Source organism: Elephantulus edwardii, unplaced genomic scaffold (genome assembly GCF_000299155.1).
Source record: "Elephantulus edwardii isolate Elephantulus edwardi_28Jun2011 unplaced genomic scaffold, EleEdw1.0 scaffold00017, whole genome shotgun sequence".
Taxonomy (NCBI): Eukaryota; Metazoa; Chordata; class Mammalia; order Macroscelidea; family Macroscelididae; genus Elephantulus; species Elephantulus edwardii.
Genome location: NW_006399767.1, coordinates 24054007 through 24074677, shown reverse-complemented (window position 1 = coordinate 24074677; position 20671 = coordinate 24054007). Strand labels below are relative to the sequence as shown.

At 45.6% G+C, this 20671-nt stretch overlaps 1 pseudogene; it reads right to left on the bottom strand.

The window, feature by feature from the left end:
• Positions 1–4489: 4489 nt before the first annotated feature.
• On the bottom strand, positions 4490–17313 carry LOC102850089 (annotated as a pseudogene).
• Between the last annotated feature and the right edge of the window lie 3358 nt (positions 17314–20671).

Below are 20671 nucleotides of genomic sequence, written 5' to 3'. Positions count from 1 at the left end.
GAAGGAGAACTCCAGCGTCCCAAACTGCACATAAGTCAATCAACCTCTGTCTTGAAAGCTCTCCTTCCAGGCCTCACGCACTTTGCAGCACTGGTGGTAGAGGGCTGAGGGGAGCTGCCTCCAGGAACATGTAGTTTTCTCTTCTACGTTGAAGCAGCAGTCCGTGAACTCTTCAGTACCACACCACCAGGACTCCAACACCACAATCCAAAGGCATGGACTGCCAAGAGAACAAGCAAGTCTCCAGGAGCGAAGGCTCCGGCCGTGGGTGCTGTCCCCTGCTGGCACCGCCACTTTCCCCGCGGCCCCTGCAGCGCCTCTCGCTGCCAGCCGCCGCATTAGGGCAGAGACCAGCCCGTGCGTGTGCCCGGCGGCGGCGCGCGCCCCTCTGGCCAAGTTATTCAATGCCATTCTTTAACAATAACCTACAGGGGCGCTCTGGTGGCATAGTCTGTATAGAGTTATGTAGCTAACTCTTAAGGTGGCACCTCGCTATAGATTCAAATCTGCCAGTGGCTCCACAGGGGGGAAGATGGATAATTCCTCCTGTGTGGTTTACAGCAACAGACAGTGCAATTTCAGGGAAACCCGATGGAGCGTCAGCTATGCTTGGTTCTAACTTAATGGCTATGAGGTGAATCTTAACCCAAGGTAGCGCCCCTGGAAGCAGGCTCCTGGGGTCCTGCTCTAAGGGGAGGAAAGGGCTCTTCTTGAGGACTTGGTGATGTTTCAGGAGGAGAAAGCTCTGGTTTTCCAGAGCTGGCTTCTTGACCTTGAGTACATTCTCACACGTGTGTGTATGCACCTGACACCCTCATCCCACCTGCTTCTCCATGCTGTAACCCTGGGCCAAATGACCGCTTTGTCTTTCGAACTCAGCTCCGACATGGTCTCAGACCAGCACTCCAGGCAGAGCTGGCCCTTGATAAGAAGAGGTGACCGTGTCAGGCCCAGATGGTCTCTCAGATCCTTCGGAGCCCTGCTATTCTAGGATTTTATGACTCTGGAAAAGAAGGGGAAGCAAGTTGTTTCATGAGGGTCCAGATGGCCACCTTCTTGGAGGGGAAGGGAAAGCAAGAAGTGTGCTCCCAAACAGAAAGGCCAGCTCGATGCTGATGAGCTGACTGCAGCCCACAGGTGCTCCATCCTCCAGGACGGAGTAGACCGATAGTGAGGTTACTTCTCATTCTCCCGGGTCAACAGCAGGAAGGATTTCCAAGGCTGGAAATTAGATTGCCACATCCTTCTCCCAAAGAGAGGGCTGATAGACTCCAGCCCCTGACCTTTCAGTTAGCAGCTGAGTGCTTACCACCGCACCAGCAGGGCTCCTGTGAGTGCAAAAAAACCCCAAAGACACTGCTGACGAGTTGATTCCGACTCACTGAGACCCTAGAGTGCAGCGTAGCACTGCCGTCTGGGCTTTCTCACACAGAGGGCGACAGTGCAGCGAAAGCAGCACCGGGTTGTACAGTAATTTGTCATAGAGGCATTAGGCAGGTCAGGTTTGGAATATTTTCTTAGAATCGACTTGGCTCTTATACAACTATTATAGCCATTACAGAAGGAAACGGAAGCTTTGAGGAAAAGTGATTTAAGACCCTAGCATGTGGGGATGTCACAGTCAAGACCAGACTCCAAGGCCTTCAGCCCTGTGCCCTTCCCTCAGCCTTGTGCCCCTCCCTCAGCCTTGTGCCCCTCCCTCAGGCCTGTGCCCTTCCGTCAGCCCTGTGTCCCTCCCCCAGGCACACCACAGTGAAGATGCCCGGGGCTGCTGGTGGGTCCGAAGCTAGGAGTCATGCTTGCTCAGCTTGATGAGGACCTATGAACCCCATGAGAGGGAGAGTTCTTTCTCAAAAAGGACCAGTGGATGTAAAGGTCCTGGTTCAGAAGGATGCCTCTGAGGACCCCTGAGTTGCCTCTCATTATTCGGATCAGTAATAGGAATATTTGGAACAAAATCTCCAAGGAGCACAGCCGGCATCAAGGGCTTCGGTAGAAGAACGGGGCTGGCTTTCGGAGTCAGGCTTGGCTCCTGGGAACGTCACTATGCAAGCCTGGGCAAGTGCTTTTGCTCCCTGTGCCTTGATCTCTTCATCTGTAAAATGGTACTAATTATACCACTTCATAAGGCTATTGTAGGGTTTAAATGGAAGAACAATAACCTTTACTAAGCACTTGGTAGGTGCCAGGTACTGTTTACATGTGTTCCTGTAATTCATGTGCTCATCACTGCAACCCTCAGCATAGGTGCTGGTACTATTTCCATTTTAGGGACTAGACAGGGACAAGAAACTTGCTCAGTGCCCCACAGCAGCAAGTCGGGAAGCTGGGGCTGGAACCCAGACGGCCTGGCTTCAGAGTAGGTGCTGGGTAAGAACCCATTATTATTTGTACTTTTTCACCATCCATAAATAAACTTCGGTTCAAACAGCTGCACTCATTCATTTATGAATTGTCTCTGGCTGCTTTCATGCCACAGCGAGAAGGGCTGAAACGAAGACTGTGGTGGTGATAACTGATCAGATGAACAAGGTATTCTAGAGCTCTGGTGGCGCAGTAGTTAAGGCATTTGGCTGCTAACCGAAAGGTGAGTGATTCCGACCCACCAGTCTCAGCAGGAGGAAGATATGAGTCGGGTTATGGCCTTGGAGACTTAAGGGGGATGTTCTTTTCTGTCCATCAGGGTCACTGTGTGTCAGAATCAACTGGATGGTGGTGGAGCAGGGAGAGCTGGTGCTGGAGAAGAATCTTAGACAACAACCTGACTGTTTGAAGCAGACAAACTTAGAAAGGGCTTAGCTTAGTCCACTGTTTAATGTCTGAGGACCTCAGGGTTCAGAGAGCTCAGACCTGTGTATGATTCTGGTCAGTTCATCCTAGAGCTGAGGTGAGGACTCAGGCTCTCGACAGCCGTGCCCTGTTTAGGGGCACCAGATTCCCCAACCCTGGGTTGTGTCCCAGAACACGAATTCAAGGCAAAAAAAAGAAAGAAAAATCTCTTTCAGATGCACTGGCACAGAATTTAAACTCAAAAGCCTTCCCACCCTCTGGACATCCCTGGTCTACAAAACCTGATCCCAAGCACACTCAGTAACACATTCAATGTACTAAGTAAGTGATCATGAAAACAACTGGTAGTGGAATAAGACACTCAGCAGGGCCATGCGGCACTTAGGAGGAAGAGTGGGCTGTGTTCAGATAGGGCCTGAAAACAGTGCTGAGTGGAGTTATCTGCAGCTTGCGTGCCACTGACGTGGACTGAAAACACATGCGCTTTGGAGCGCGTACAAAGTCTCCCTAGACTGGCTGCCCAAGGGACAGAGGCATGAAAACAGGGTCAACTCTTCCCTCTGTACTTAAGGCCAAAAAAGAAAAGTGGGTAGAACAAGAGACAACTCTGCCTGAAACACCGTGATTCTGGGCTAAAGAAGGAAAGGTGGGGAGTGAGCTCCCCAAAGACAGGGCCCTGAAAGGGTAGGGGAATGGGGCCAGACACATCTCCCTCTGTTAACTCCAGCTGCGCCCCAAGGCCACAGGCAGAGGCCCCAGGCCTAAGTGAAGGACAGACCCTGGGTCAGTTAGTGTTAGGGACCTGCTACTGTTTCTACCTCACCATGTGTAGCCAAGCCCACTCCTGGAATGGTCCTAAAGATGTCAGGAAGATAAGGGATCAGGCCCATAATTCCGAGATTGTAGGTCATGAATCACACGTGGCCTTGATCACTTTGAGGCCATTGCCATATTGCTTGTGCAGCTGGGGAACCTGCCACATTGCCTAAGCTACTGGAGCGTGTCCACAGCATGTCAGGTTTTTCCCCCCCTGGTGGCCATGAGGGTAAAGGGAAGGAAAAGAGGACCTTCATTTACTTAATGTGCCCATCTGTAGAAGGAGGGCAGTCAGATACAGTTATCTGCCAACAGCCACTCAGCTGAACCTTCCTGACCAGTGGTTAACGCCTAGGCACAGAGCCTGTAAATCTGATCTCAAGCCACAAGGGGGCAGCATGGCTGGTGCAGGGCCCTGGATCTCAATAGCGACAAGAAAGCAGCTGCTGTATGTAGTCCAGGCCAACTGTGTGTCCAGATCTGTCGACAGTTAGAAGAGTGCTTGGAGCATGGCCCATTTATTTATGAAGCACAAACTGGGGCAGAAATCTTCAACTCCATTGACTTAGGAAGGATGGCAGGAGATTTTCTAGAAAGTGTATCTCCAAGACTGGCAGTCTTGAGAATCCACACCTGAGAAGTGAGAGGGAGACAGAGACAGACAAAGATTGCATGTGTGCATAGCTGTGTCTGTGTGAATACATGAGTGTGAATATGTGTATATGTGACTCTTAATTCTGTGTGTGACTGCAGTGTGACCGTGTGCCGGTGAAACTGGGAGCATAGGTGTGTGTGCAGAGGCGTGAAAAAGGAGTGGCAGACTCAGGTGTCGCCAGAGAGGCTGGGAGGAAACTATAAAACTGGGCAATGTCCTCCTTATCAGTCAGCCCTTCTCCTCGGTCAGCAGGACAAGAGAGCAGAGTTCACACTGATAGCAGCATCTGGAAGGCATGAGCAAGACGGTGGAATCCGGCTGGAGGAGGTGGGAGTCTAAAAATCAAGGGTTAATACTTAGGCTCATCTTCCTGGGTCCACATGAGCTGAGGACGTAAAGCACTTAGAAGGTGGCAGGCGTGTAATTAATGCTTGAATGGTGGGTGTGAGGGAAATGTGAAATCAAGCTACTAGAGAGCTCAGTGGAGCCCCTAGGCCATAAGTCTCTCACTCATAACTGCCCCTCAAGGGGTTTTCAGAGGCCGTAAATCACATGGGAGGAGACTGGCCATCTTCCTCCTAGCAGATTCAAACTGCCTGCCTTTCGGTTGGCAGCACAACTCCCTTTCCACTAATCCACAACAGGCACCGTCTGTCCTCTCCGCCTCCAGCCTTCCAGGAAGACTTTTCTCAAGATGTGGTGTGTGTTTGGTCCCCGTGTCTGTAGGGCCATGTTTGCCTGCAGTGGGTTGTCAGGCTGCTGACTTTCAAGATCCTGACAGTTTTGCCATTTTACAGGAGAACAAACTGAGGTCCGAGAGACTTAGCTGTCCACCCTGCATGACATGAAAACTGGTCTGGCTGGTTGGAACCCAGCTATGCTGGGCCCAGGGTTCAGTGGAGTTCCAGAGCCCTTTCCTGGTCCCCGAAGAGGTGCTGCAGGGGCATGCCTGCCTGGAGCAGGCTGCTGAACTCCCAGATCCACTGCAGCTTCCGCCACGCTGTGTAGGACTCCAGGCCATTTATATATAGTACTGACTCATGCCTACTCCTCCCGCTAGAGTTTCTCCCTTGTTTTCTTTTTTGTTTTTACTGAGGACTGGGTGGAGAGCATTTGGTGTCATCGGGGATTACTTTTAAACCACTGTCTCACATTGAGAGCTGACTTGAGTCAACTGGTCACCATGGAATTTCTTTTTTTAGTGCGTAAACAGCAAAGTTTTAGGCAGCTGTTGTCCCTGTCTAGAGCAGAAAGCTGCCTGTTGATGTGGAACTGCCCGGCTCCTATTTCTTGGGCAAACACATGCCTTGTCTCTCAACTCGTCAATTAGGAAAGCCAGAAAAGGTGGCTGGGAGACCACATGCCTGCTTATTCAGGTGGCTTCACCTGGAAAGCCCTCTGAATGTCAAAGCCACAAGATAAAAGGCATAAATAGAGGAAACACTGTTTGGGAGCCAAAGCATGTGAAGCCCAGCCAATCCACAAACCGCGAAGCCTTTCCTGAGCGCCTGTTTTATGCAGGTTCTGAGCCCGGGGTGGGGCTTCCTAGGGGAGCAGGGGTTGGAGCTGGGAGTTGAAGTACTGAAGGAATTGTGCTAACTGGGGTGAAGGCCCTCCAGAGTGGGGGATGGTATGAGTAAAAGCACTGAGGTATGATTATCTGATTATGTTATGGGAAATTTTGATTGGAACAGATAGTTTATGACAATAAATTCAACCAACATTAACCAAGCGTCTCCTCTGTCCTAGTCTTAGTAGTGTAGTGGATCATGTATCAGAATGCGAGCTGCAAGGTCTGTGGTTCAAATCCACTGGCTGCTTCTTTTTTAGAAAGATGAGATCATCTGTTCCGTAAAATGTACAGCCTTGGGAGCCCTGTGGGACAGATTTACTCTGACCAACAGGGTTGTGATGAGTTGGAACTGATTTGGTGGGGACGTGCTAGACACTGTTCGAGCCAGTAGAGTACAGCTGTGACTGAAACAGAAGCCCATCCTCTATGGCCATTCTGGTGAATAACAATATTAACAAGCAAAACCCCCATATCAGCTGCTGTCAAGCCTATTCTGACTCAGAGACCCCATAGAAGAGAGCTGAACCCCACAGGGTTGCTAAGGTTGTGATTTTTACCGATGCAGACTACCCTATCTTGCTTGTGCAGGGCGGATGGTGGATTGGAATCACCTCCTTTTCCATTAGCACTGAGCACTCCACTGGGTCATTAGAGGTCCATATAAATAATAACAGCTGCTATTTGTTGAAAGGTTACTACAACCCACTGAAGCTTGGTTTCAAGCACTTTCCCCCTCAAGTACTTTTTATTTCCTCCTTTAGTCCTCAAAACACTTACATAAAGTTGTTGTTATTGGTGCCTTCAAGCTGATTATGACTCATACCCTCACACGGCCCTATGAACAACAGATCTGAACCACAACAGCTCTGAACCTTGCCCTATTCTCTATCACCCCCATGATCTCTGAAAGGCTCGCACCCTTTGTTAGAGTCACTGTGTTGATGCATCTTATTGAAGGGTTTCCTTTCTTTTGTAGACCCACCACTTTTCCTAGCATGGTATCTCTTCCCAAGGACCGATCCCTCCTGACCACTGACTGGTCCCTCCTTACATACAATGCCTAAAGTATGGAAGACCAAGCTTCACCCTCCTTACCTTGAAGGGGCACCCTGGTTGCACTTCCTCCAAGACAGATCATTTGTTAGCCCAATTCACAGAGGAGGAAGTAAAGGCACTGAGAGACAGAGTTGGAATTCAAGGCTGGACTTGGTACTCTGAACCAAGACACTCGGTGGCCCCACCACTGGCAGTGAAGTGAAGTGGGATGTATCAAGCTGGCCGTATAATGTCAAGTGATCTTGAAGGAGGCAAATGTGAACAAGAGGAGCAGGGAGCCCATGCTTTAGGGAGATTAATCTGGAGTGGTATGTGGAGTGACCAGGGCCCAGGAGCAGGTGGCTGGAGGGATTTTGGGCTCTGGGAACAGTGCAGGCCTCACAGGACAGGGGAGGGAGGGTGAGTGAAGACAAAAGAATCAGTCAGGTAGGGCTTGGAACATTCCTCAGGCCATGCTTTGCCTAGAATTACTGGAATTGGCAGAAATAAGTTCTTTCCCCGTGAAAGAGGACTGATTACCAGGTTCAGTTGGGAGTGCTCTTTTCATATCATTAATTACAGGTCATAAGGGATGACAGAGCCCTTTCAGGGGCATCAGGTCCTCAGCCCACAAAGAGGAGCTTGAAGCGCCTCACAGGCTCAGCCAGATGCAATGCTTTACACACTGTCTTCCTTGGTCCTTCTCTCCAGACCCCATCACCATCTCCCCATACTCAGTGTTTAGGGGTCCCAGCCCACTCCCATTCATTTTCATCGCCCCCTCCCCACGTTAGCTTTCAGGCCCCTTCCCATTTCCTCACTGTGGGCCCTTCTGCAAAGCCGGGCGGCTCCACTGTCTTTGTCTCCCAGCCGGCCAGTGTGCCCACACCCTCCCCCAGACTCCAGAAACAGCGCCAGATCCCTGTTTCAACCTCTTCCAATGTTCGTTGGTGTTTCCTGAACGGATATAGGCTCACTCTGGTTTAGGTAAGAGCAGCCAACTTGAGTTTTTGGCTGCAGTGGCCTGGCTGCTGCCCGTCCAACCTCGTAAGGTGCCCTGCCCCACACCTGCACACTCGCCTTCTGGGCCAGCCAGCCTCCTCCTTGTGTCTGGGTAGAGCGTCCAGACCCCGCCAAGCCCTGACCCCTCGCATCCCCAAAGAGCCTAGACCCTCAGGCACCTACCTGGCCACCCCCAGGCTCATTCCCCCTTCTATCTCACCTTCCTATTCTTACTCTCTTCTTCACCACAGCCCTGCTCGGATCCTCTCAACGCCAACCCATGCTTCTCAGGAGCAGGGGGCCCAGCTGCCTCCAAGAGCTGGGAACAATGCTGAGGACAAATGTTAAAAGTTTTCCTTTAAGAACTTCCTCAACCTCGCATAGCCCTTGAGGGCTGGGAATTCCCGCCTGGGAATTTTTCCAATATTCTGCCAGCTGTTTCTTCTCTTTCAAAGGTTTTATTTTTGTATTTTTTCCTGTCTGCTTCAATGCCTCCTTTCGCTTTCGGTACAGCAGCTCCAGGAGAGTGGCAGCAGAGGGTGGGGTCCTGGCATTTGGCATTTGCTGAGTTGGGACTTGTGGCCACAGCCAGCTGTGCCAAGGGAGTTGATGAGATGAAGGAGGAAAGGGGGGGGGAGGAAGTGAAGTACAAGTGGCACCAGGGTGGCCTGTTGTTTTGCTGGGGAGCTTTGCGTCACTCAGCCCTGGGCCTAAGGCTTTGTCTTCAGAAGGCCCCCACCAGAGAAGCACATCTGTTACTTGGGAGGGTGACACATTAACCCAGTAACATGAATTCACTTGTCAGATGTGTGAGCTGCTGCAGAACAGAGAGCAGAGACCAAAGGGAAGAGCACACGGGATGAGAGGCTTTGAAAGCCGCTGAAGGAAGAGCCTGCACACGGAATTCTTGTGTGGGGAGGTGCTGCACAGGCAGCCTGAGCAGCTGGGGGACAACCGGGGGCTCCAGACAAAAGCCAGCTGTGTGGGAGCCAATCCCAGCTCCTGGCAGTCTCGATGTGCTAGAGCAGGACTGTCCTTCATAGGACTGGTTTGTCGTTTTGAATAAATAAACAAAATACATTTTTATTTTATATTAGTTTGTTTATATATTGGTTTCTCCACAGGGTTTTCTTTCTGCTCTTTTTTTCCTTAACTTTTAAAGTTATTTTTTGTGTGTACCGTCAAATCATATCTGACTGGAACAGGAGGAGATTGTCACGCCTTCTCCAGCAGAGCATCTGGTGGATTTGAACCATGCACCTCTGGGATTGCAGTGCAGCTTCTTGTCACTAGGCCACCAGAGCTCACCTCTGCTCTCCTTAACTTTGTTACCAGGACATGTTTTCAGGAGACGCCTGTCCTTGGAAAAAAGACACCATGCTGGGGAAAGCAGAGGGCTGGAGAAGGAGAGGAAGACCCTCAACACGACGGATCGGCATGGCGACTATAACAATGGGCTTGGGCATATTAATGATCACGAGGATAAGGCAGGATAGGTTAAGGTTCGGAGCTGCTGTTCCTAGGGCTCTTGATGGCACCTAACAATAACAACAGCACTGTCATATAAATGAAAGTTTATGAAGAAAATGAGCTTACTGTTCAACAATCCATAAACATTATGGGTATTTTTCTTTCTGTTTGTTCCTTGTTGTGTACTATCGAGTCGGATCCAACTGACACAGGAGAAGATTGCCCTTCCTCCATCAGAGCATCTCATGGATTCAAACCATGCGCCTTTGGGATTGCAGCGCAGCTTCTTGCCACTAGGCCACTAGAGCTCCCTCCACATTATGGGTTTTTAAAAAAAAATTAATTTCAATGAACATTTACAGAGATTTTGGATTTCCTTTCATTCTCCCCCCCACCCCCCGCCCCAGTTCGCTCTTCTCTTTGAAAAGTAAAAGAAAAATTCCTTCATTGGTATATAATCCCCCCCCACACACCCCCCTACTCCCACCCCGAGTATACTACACTATGCAACCTTCATTCCGGACTCTTATGATAATCATAATTCCCTATAATATATTGCTTTTAAACTGCACTCTCTCTCATTGGTTTTAATGCAGTATACATAATTCGTCCAGTTTTTCTCATTCTTACCCCAACCCTGATATCAATCCCATTTTACAACAGTGGCACTATGCAGTGTTTGCCCTTTTGTGACTGAGATATTTCACTCAGCATAATGTCCTCCAGGCTCACCCATTTTGAATAATATTGCATGAGTTCCTTGTTTTTTTCAATGCCATGTAGTATTCCATTGTGAGAATATACCACAGCTTCTCTATCCATTTATTTGTTGATGGGCACTTAGGTTGTTTCCAACTCCTTGCTTTTGTGAACAAAGTCGTGATAAACATGGGTGTGCATACATCTGCTTGGATGGAGGTTATGGTCTCTTTAGGGTATATTCCCAGTAGTGAAATTGCTGGGTCAAATGGTATCTCTATTTGCAACTTTTTGAGAAAGCGCCACACCACTTTCCACAGTGGTTGCACCATTTTACACTTCCACCAACAGTGAATAAGGGTTCCAGTTTCTCCACAACCTCGCCAGCATTTGTTGCTTGCTGTTCTGTTAAATTTTGCTATTCTGACTGGGGTGAGATGATATATCATAGTTGTCTTGATTTGCATCTCTCTTAGAGCTAGGGATTTTGAACATTTCTTCATGTGCTTGTTAGCCATCTGCATGTCTTCTTTAGTGAAGTGTCTGTTCATATCCTGTGCCCATTTTTTGACTGGATTATTTACCTTTATCTTGTTGTGATGCCACATTATGTTTTAAGACATCAATTTTCAATCTCCATGTTGTAACAGGACTCTCCCCACTTCCTACTTGTGTTTCCCCCTTTTATTCATCCCTCTTTCCTATTCCTTCCTGCTTTCTGTGTTTTCTCAAAACTTACTCCTACTGATGCATTGAACAGTAATAACCCTGAACTACCAAACCAAGGAACCCAATCCCAGGAGATGTTTGAATGTGCACAAGCAGCTCCGACAACTACACTTTGTGTGCGTGTGTGACAGTGAATAGATCTATCACACAACTTTTGCCAAGTCACCTTTCTGATGGTTTATAACATAAAGCAACGATGAGAATTGGCTGTGCAACTCTGTCCTTAATAAAATTGTTATTTCCATCATCATTAATTCCCCTTTCCTCCCTCCTCTCTTACCGCTGGCAATTACTAATAGTCTTTGTACTCTTGTTTTTTTAAAATTTTTTTAAATTTTTATTGTGTGTGTGTGTGTGTGTGTACCATCAAATCGGATCTGACTGGTACAGGAGGAGACTGTCCCTCTTCTCCAGCAGAGCATCTAGTAGATTCGAACTGCGTTCCTTTGGGATTGCAGTGCAGCTTCTTGCCACTAGCTCACCAGAGCTCCCTCATCTTTGTGCTTTTTATCTTTTCTTATCCTTTTGTATAAGTGAGGTCATACCATAGCCACCTTATTTCACTCAGTATAATGTCTTCAAGCGCCTTCCATATTACAGCACGTGTTAAGACTTCATTTCTCCCCTGGCTGAGTAGTATTCCACTGTTCATACAGGGCACTTTTATTTTATCTATTAATCGGTTGTGGGCATTTAGGTTCTTTCCACTTTTTGGCTAGTGTAAATATCACTTCAATGAACACTGGTTTGCAAGACTCGTTTGTAGCCTCTGCTTTCAAGTCTTTTCTGGTATATGCCAGGCTGTGTCTTATGGAGTTCTAGTTTTAGATTTTTCTCCCCCCACCTTCACAACACCATTTTTAGTTTCTGGAGGAACTGACGCACTATTTTCTACAATGGCCAAAAAATTTTGCATTTCCACTAGCACTCGAGCAGAGTAGTGACTATCCAATGGCTGACAAAAGATAGACCAGTCTGTCTTGGAGGAAGTATAACCAAGGCGCTCCTTAGAGGCGAGGATGGTGAAATGTCATCTCAAACACTCTGGGCATGTTGTTGGGGAAAATCAGTCCTTGGAAAAGGACATGCTGGGAAAGGTGGAGGAGCAGAGAAAGAGAGGAAGACCCTCAACAAGATGGGGTGACATAGTGACTGTAACACTAGGCAGGATGTTCATAGGGTCGCTAGGAGTGGTTGTCAACTCAACAGCCCCGGACAACAACCAGCAATGAGTAAGGATTTCCGTTGTTATTTTCTGGGCTTTTTGTGTGTTTGTGTTTTTCCTTCGCCACTCTCATGGGAGTGAATATCGCACTGTGTTTTTGCTTTGCATCCTGATGGCTAATGACACCAAGCACCTTCTCATGTGCTTGGTGGCCACTTGGAGACGCTTTTTGGTGGAATGTCTGTTTTAGTCCTTTGCCTATTTATGAATGGGCTATTTGTCTTTTGGGGTTTGTTGTTAAGTTGTTGAAGTTACAGATCCTTAGATTCTTGTCGGGTATACAGTTTCCAAGGAGACTCTCCTAGTCAATAACTTCATTTTTCACTTCTTGGGTGGAGTCTTTTGATGAATGAATGTTTCTAAAGCAAATTTTATTTTATATTGGTTTTCTTAGAGAGTTTTTATGCACTGTATTTCACACTGTTCTTAATGCACAGTGTGTTTCATACAATCATTCCGATTCATTATGCTTTATCAAATTAATCGCCATTGAACTATGCCCACATTACCCTGTCTTTGCAATTTCCTGCTGGATCTTTTTAATCTCCTTAACCCCCTCCCCACCCAAATGTTAATTTTTGTGAGATACATGTAATTATTTTTTTGTTATTACTTTTGTTATTATATTAAAAAAATCGTTGTTCAAAGGAAGCTCTGGTGGCCTTCACAGTAAGAAGCTGTCCTGAAATCCCAAAGGTATGGGGTTTGAATCCACTAGTCGTTTCTCAGGAGAAGGATGGGCAGTCTTCTTCCAAGTGATAAACTGCCTCTGAAAACCCACTGGACAGTCAGCTATGCATTGGTTCTGACTCGACAGCACACAACAACAACATTGTTAAAAGCTCTGTCTTTGCTGACTCTGATTTTTTGTCTAAGAATTTTTTAGTTTGCTCATGTAGACCTTGAATCCAATCTGGATTTGTTTTGTATATGACGTGAGGCATAGGTCCATTTGCCTGCAAGTGGACACACAGGGTTTTCAGTGGACATTTGTTTAGAAGTAGATCACCAGGCCTTTTTTCTGCTGCTCCTCTGGGTATGCTAGAATCTCCTGCCTTTTGGTTAGAAGCTAAGTTTTTTTAACCATCACAACCCAGGGACCCAGTTATTTGGAACTTAGGTGGAAAGAATACACCTTTATGTAAGATGGCTTTTTTTTTCACTGCACAACTAGGCCTGTGGAATGTGAATCCAGTCCATTGGTGAGATGTTTCCAGGTGGGATGTGGACACCAAAATCCCTGTCTGTTCCACTGAATCATCAAGGTGGGTCCCCCAGACAATTCCTGATGACAAAGTCACTAGTTTCCAGCTTTAGATAAGGACTAAATTCAGCAATGTGTAACAGAAAAACAAAAGAAATGGCTTAAGCCAGAGAGAAGTTCATAATCCACATAAAAAGAATTCCAGAGGCAGATAGTCCTGGGGATTTTGAAAACAACTAGGTTCCAGGAACCTTCCTCAATGTACTTCCAGGCCCCTTCCCAGCATGCACCCTCTCTGAATTGAACACTATAATCTGCCCTGTGAGGGATTCCTTCTCTCCCTGACTCACCTTCTCAGGCCTTCAGCCATGCTTCCTGGGCTCATGTTCCAAATTCTTATTCTGGGGTCTTCTTCTAAGGGAATCCAAACCAACATAATACCATTACTATGATCATTCTGACTTAAATATTTTTATCTACAAAAAACAAACAGAATAAACCAACCAATTGGCCAGGAAGGGAGGGGCAGCCTAAGCCCTGTGGTGGTCACAGGGCAGTGATGGAGTGCAGATCCAGCTCTTTGATTGACATACTACCATTATTAAGCGCTGACTGCATGCCAAGTCTGTCATGGGTGCTATCTCATTTTTCATTAACCCTGTGCATTTCAAGGACAGTGCCTTAACTTATCCAAGGCTTCCCAACATCCTAGACCCGAACCTCTGTCTCAGAGTGTGGAACATTTTTCAGACTCCTGACATGCTGTTAACATACTTGTTAGATGCTGTTGAGTTGAGTACAACTCATAGTGATCCTATAAACAACGGATTTGAACCCTGTCCTATCTTGTGCCATCCCCCCATCTCTGACATACTTCAGTCCACTGCTGCAGTCACTGTGTCTATCTAGCTGGATTTTAAACCATACAGTGTTCCTTTATGCTGGACAACAGTTTCTTGCTGTAGGTATAGGCTTCACATGCACACAATTACCTGTTCTGGGATTCCCATTATTTTTCATGTTAGCCATAACATTGTCAAATAACACAGTCAAATAACTGCATAGTCAATGAAACACAGATAGACATTCTTCTGATTTTCTCTGCTTTCAGCCAGGATCCATATGACATCAGCAATGAAATCCTTGGTGCCATGGCCTCTTCTAAACCCAACTTGAATACCTGACAATGTACTGTTCTAGCCACTTTTAAGTGATTTTCAGCAATATTTTGCTTTCATGTGATGTTAATGGTACTGTTTGATAATTTTCACATTCTGATGGATCACCATTTTTGGAAATGGGAACTATGGATCTCTTCCAGGCAGTCCACCAGGCAGCTGTCCTCCAAATTTACTGACATAGATGGGTGAGTACATCCAGGGCTGATCTGATCTGTCAGCTGAAAGATGTCAATTGGTATCCTATTGATTCTTGGGGCTTTATTTTTTTGACAATGCCTTCAGTGCAGTTTGAACTTCTTCATTACCACTGGTTCTTGATTACATGTTCCTTCCTGAAATATTTCAGTGTTAATTCTTTTTGTTACAGTGACTCTATATTCCTTTAATCTTCTTTTGATGCTTCTTGGGTCATTCAAGATTTTGTCTATTGTCACATGAAGAAATGCTCCAAATAACTGGCAACAAGAGAGATGCAAATCAAAACCACAACGAGGTACCACCTCACTTCATTAACAGTGGCAAAGTTTAACAGGGCAACAAGCAATAAACGTTGGCGAGGATGTGGTGAGAAAGGAACTATTATACATTGCTAGTGGGATTGTAAAATGGTACAACCATTCTGTAAGGCAGTTTGGCACTTCTTCAAAAAGTTGAACATATAGGGAGCTCTGGTAGCCTAGTGGCTAGAAGCTGCACTGCAATCCCAGAGGTGCTCAGTTCATATCCACGAGATGCTCTGCTAGAGAAGGAGGAACAATCTCCTCCTGTACCAGTCAGATCTGATTTGATAGTATACACACAAAATAATAATAATAAACAAAAAAGCGGAACATAGAAATTCCATATGACCCAGCTATTCCACTACTTGGAATATATCCTGAAAAAATGAGAACTGAGGCTCAAATAAAGACTTGTGCACCAATGTTCATAGCAGCGTTATTCACCATCACAAGAACATGGAACAGCCCAAATGTCAAATCACAAACGAATGGACTGAGATATTATGGTACAGTCATACAATGGAATACTGCACAGCACACAGGAGCAATGATTTTGTAAATTACTGCCTAACCTGGTAGGGAATGGAGAGCATTATGCTGAGTCTCCCAAGGACAAATATTGTACAAAATCGTTATTGTAGAATGAATATGAATATCCAAGGTGGGAGGAGGGTGGAAGCAGAGGGTTGAGGCTGTGCAGGATGGGGAATTAATCATAGAGTTGTACAATTTGATGTGGGAGTGGTGAGGGAAATTGGAAGAATCTGGTCTGAAAAACAATGTACTCAAATTTTGTAAATAAATAATATTTTTTTAAAAAAGACAATTAAAAAAAGATGTTTTCTATTGTATCTCTTAGTGTTACAGCTTAAGGTTTGAGTTTGTTTCTCAGTTTTTTCAACTTGAAAAATGCAAAGTGCATTCTCCCCTTTTTATTCTCTAACTCCAGCTCTCTGCACATTCCAATACTTTGCTTTTGTCTTTTTGAGCTGTTCTTTGAAATCTTTTGTTCAGCTTTTCCACTTCAGCATCTCTTCCCTTTGTTTTGGCATGTTGATGGTCTAGTACAATTTCCAATCTCTTCTGACATCGATTTTGGCTTTATTTTTTTTTTTCTCCTCTCTGTAATTATCTTTTGTGCTCTTCACGGATGATATCCTTGATGTCATTCCACAACTCACCTGATCTCCAATCTTGGGGGTTCAGTGCCTCAAATCTATTCTTAAGTTGATTTCTAAATTCAGGTGGGATAGACTCAAGACCGTATTTTGATTCATGTGAACTTGTTTTCATTTTCTGCAGCTTCAGTTTGAATTAACGGTCTGTTCCGCAGTCAGCACCTGGCTTGCTTCTGACTGCTGATACTGAGCTTCTCCAACGATTCCTTCCACAGATGTAGTGAATCTGGTCCCTGTGTAGTCCATCAGGGGAAGTCTGTATGTAAAGTTGGCATTCGTATTTTTAAAAAGGCATTTGTGATGAATAAATCATTGAGTGTACAAAATGAAATAATTCCATTTCTAGCCTCATTTCTCTTACCAAGTTCATACTCCCTGATTACTGTTCTTCATTGTTTCCAACTTTTGTATTCCAGTCATCAATTATCATTAATACAACTTGATTTGGTCAATTTTGGACTGCCAAATTTTGTAATAATCCTCAATTTTCTCCTCTTTGGCTTTAGCCATTGGTGCATACATTTGATTAATAGTCATATTAACAAGTCTTCTATGTGCATAGATAGTATCCTATCACAGCACTGTACTTCAGGATAGAACTTGATATTGACTTTTTTTTTTGAGCAGGCAGATAAAGGCTATTTTATTGAATGATGGATCTATATAACTGTCAAGGCCACTATGTATAGACAGGAGAGGAGCTCTTGGTCTCTTCCTCTTGACGATTTCTTCTTTGTTGGCCCGGAGCCGCTAGTCATGGTGTTTGCATGCCTGCTTGGTCGAGGACCTGCAGGCCTCAGCCTGATCAGCCAAGAGCTTCTTGTGGGCTTCGGCTTGTGAATGTATTCTATGAGAATCCACTTTTCTTAAACACACTCCCCTTTACTTTAAGCTACCAGCTGTGATACATGTGTCGAGCAATCTTCTTAGACTCTTGGTATTTTCTGAGCGGCCAGTGCAAAACCCTCGTCCACCTCATCCAGGTCTCCTTCTGCGGCATTTCGAGCGTTAGCAGTACCCTTCCGCTTACCCATGCCCACCTGCCCACCCTTCCTCTGGACTAAGGTATTTTTTCCGCATCGAGCCCGAGAATGGACAGTCACAGGCTGGTGGATGTTCAGGCCATCTTGATCAGTTTCCGGATTTGCAGCCAAGAGTTGGCATTGGCAATCTCACTGGTCTCATTGGGGTCCGATCACTTTCTTCTCGCCACAGCAGAGGACACTAGAGTCCAGCCTCTTCTGAAGCCTGAGCATATCATGGTTGCGGCCACAGCGTCGAAAGGCCATGCTGCCTGTTACACTGTGAACACAACACCATCCTTCCTCAGTTTTTCATTCCCAAGTGGCCAATGCCAGGTCATCTCATCCCACTAATACCTACCTAGAGTGTCTATCTTCATGTGCTCCATTTATTTTTTTTTATAACTTCAAGTTTTCCTATATTCATTCTCTGTACATTCCACATTCCAGTTATTAAAGGATATTTCCAGTTATTTCTCATTTTGACTATCAAGGGCTTTACTTTTTTTTTTACTAGTTTATTTACAAAATTCTAATACAAATTCAAACAAATTCTTTCAATTTCCCTCACCCCCCCTCAAATAAATTGTACAATCCAATGATTAATCCTCTCTTCCCCCTGTATACATCCACATCCCTCTGCTTCCAGCCTCTCCCACCCCTTCTGGATCCTTATACTCCTTATACAATAATGGTCTTATACAATATTTATCCTTGTGGGACTGAGTTAGTTCACTCAGCATAATGCTCTCCAGTCCCTCCCAAGTTAGGTAAGAATTTACAAAGTTACTGCTACTGCGTGCTGCATAGTATTCCATTGTGTGAATGTACCATAATGTCTCAACCCATTCATTTGTAGTTGGACATATGGGCTGCTTCCATGTTCTTGCAATGGTGAATAATGCTGCTATGAACATTGGTGTACAAATCTCAGTTGTGCCTCAGTTTTCATATTCTCAGGGTATATTCCAAGTAGTGGAATAGCTGGGTCATATGGAATTTCTATGTTCAGCTTTTTGAGGAAGTGCCCAACTGTCTTCCAGAATGGTTGCACCATTTTATAATCCCACCAACAATGTTTAAGAGTTCCTTTCTCACCACATCCTCTCCAACACCTATTACTTGCTGCCCTGTTAAACTTTGCCACTCTTACTGGAGTGAGATGGTGCATTATTGTGGTTTAGATTAGCATCTCTCTTATTGCCAGTGATTTGGAGCATTTCTTCATGTGTCTGTTTGCCATTTGAATATATTCCTCTTTGAAAATTTTTTCCATGTCTTTTGCCTATTTTGTAATTGGGTTATCAGTCTTTTTCTTGTGGAGCAAGCTGGGCTTTACTTCTAATGCTATAGCTAACCATGTGTGAAGAGAAATCGCGGTAAAGGTAAACTCAAGTGCCCCTCTCACTAACAGTGACAGCCCACTTCTCCCATCCTTGGTGCCAAGAACATTGTAATACCAAAGGTATACAGTTCTATCCACCTGAGTCCTTTACAGGGCATTCCTCTGAAATAAGTATTTTTCAAAATATATAAAAATTATTAGGGCCAGCTTGGAAACACGACACAAAGCAGCACTGGATTGACCCAGTAAGCAAGGTAAACACAGTTTTATTTCACTTACTCATCTGTACTGAACAATTTCTCATTTACTCACATCAAACATTCTGCTTCTACGTAAGGCTGGCATCTCTTTGCCAGCCCCACAGCACCTTCCCGCGCAGAATCAAAACTGCTTTTCAGATTTACAACTTTGCAATCTCTGATTAGAACGGAGTTCCCAGAAATCTAGGAAAGCACAGGCTTTCCGCGTGCTTCTGTACTAATCCGCAGTGCGCGGTGACACATGGTTTCTCTTCACTTGTGTGTTTTGAGAAGAACATGCTATCAAAAAACAAGTGACCAAAAAAGCCAGGGGCAATTGTTCACTACAGATTAGTATGTAAACAGAAGCGAGCCTGAGCTGACTTATTTATTGGGTAGCCCGCCCCTCATACTAGCAGATAAGCAATATAAGTTCCAGTGGAACTGAAAGGCTTGTAAAGGAGAGGGACTAGTTCCTCCCTTGAGCCTAACAATTGTTTTCAGCTGTCCTCGCAGGACTTGGCTCCTGGAGCCAGGCAAGGGGTGTGTGTGGGTGGGCAGACAGATGCTGGTGAGGGGTGTGGCGTGTGAATGAGGATCAAGGAGAAAGGAGCTATGGATGAGAAATGTGGGACCCATGGACTGGGGAGGAAGTCTTTGATTTCACAACTTTGGTCACTTCTCCCCAATCTCCTTCACAGAAATACTTGTGGCATTAAGAGGTATGGAGGTGGAAGTGGGCTGTACTAGGACAGGCCCCCATCTCTCCCCTGAAGAGACAAAGAGCCACTCCAAACCGAGGTGTGCCAAATTGACATCCAAATTGGCAAGCAGAATGCCTGAGGGCAGCAGAGAGAGGCCTGCAGGCACCTGGAGCGGGTATGCAGCAGGGGCATCCTGTGTTTCCAGAAGGTGAAGATGTCCCGGAGAACAGGAGCGCAAGAAATCCTACTTGGTGGTTCCAGGATGGGGCTGTTCCTGTCTGATCCCTTTTTAATAAAACTCTCTTACTAGGCTTCAGTTTTCAAAACACTTTCATTTAAGGGAACTCCTTTGATCCATCTGCAGCCTGTGAAGTGAATTGAGCCAGGGTGTCATTTCCTCTGAGCCATTTTAGAGTGGGGGAAGCTGAAGCATTGATTAAACTGAGGGTTCAAAGTGACATACTATCATGGGAGATTGCTGGAGCCTGGTCCACTTTCTCTCCATTAGCATAACAATTATGATAGCATGCATTCAACTACAAGTGAGCTCTGGGGGCGTGGGGCATTGCACTACTTACTAATGCAAAGGCCATAGCTCCCTGGTGCTTTAAATCCACCAGGGGCTCTGGGGGTGGAAGATGAGCAATCTCCTCCTCTGTGATTACAGCTTTGGAACTTGGTTGAGGGTCAGCTCTGAGTCAGTTCCCGTTCAGCAGTAATGAGTTTCTGCCTGCCAGGTGCTATGTGAGACTCTGTCCAAGCTGTCTTTCATTCCTCATAAAACCTTCATCCGTCTGCATTTTATTTTTTTTAATAATTTTATTGTGATTTTAACGAAATTTTATAGAAAACTTGGATTTCCATTCATTCATTGTTGCACATTTTCCTCCCTACCCCCTCAGTTGCTTTTGCTTTTAAAAATCATTATTCTTGCACAATTTCTCCCCTTCCCCCCCCCCCAGTCCACTTTGCTCTGCACCTCTTCTTCCAGACTGTTGTCATGCAAACAATGCTGAATCATATATTCCTTTTAAACAATTACTTCCCTCATCTGTTCCAATGCAGTGTTATTTACCCTTCTTTTCTTAGTTTCTCCCCAACTCCTGATGTCAGACCTGTTTTATAACAGTGTCACTATGCAGTATTTGTCCTTTCATGACTGAGATATTTCACTCAGCATAATATCCTCCAGGGTCACCCATTTTATATAATATTTCTTGAGTTCCTTGTTTTTCAGTGCTAAGTAGTATTCCATTGTGTGAATATACCACAGCTTCTCCATCCATTCATTTGTTGATGGGCAC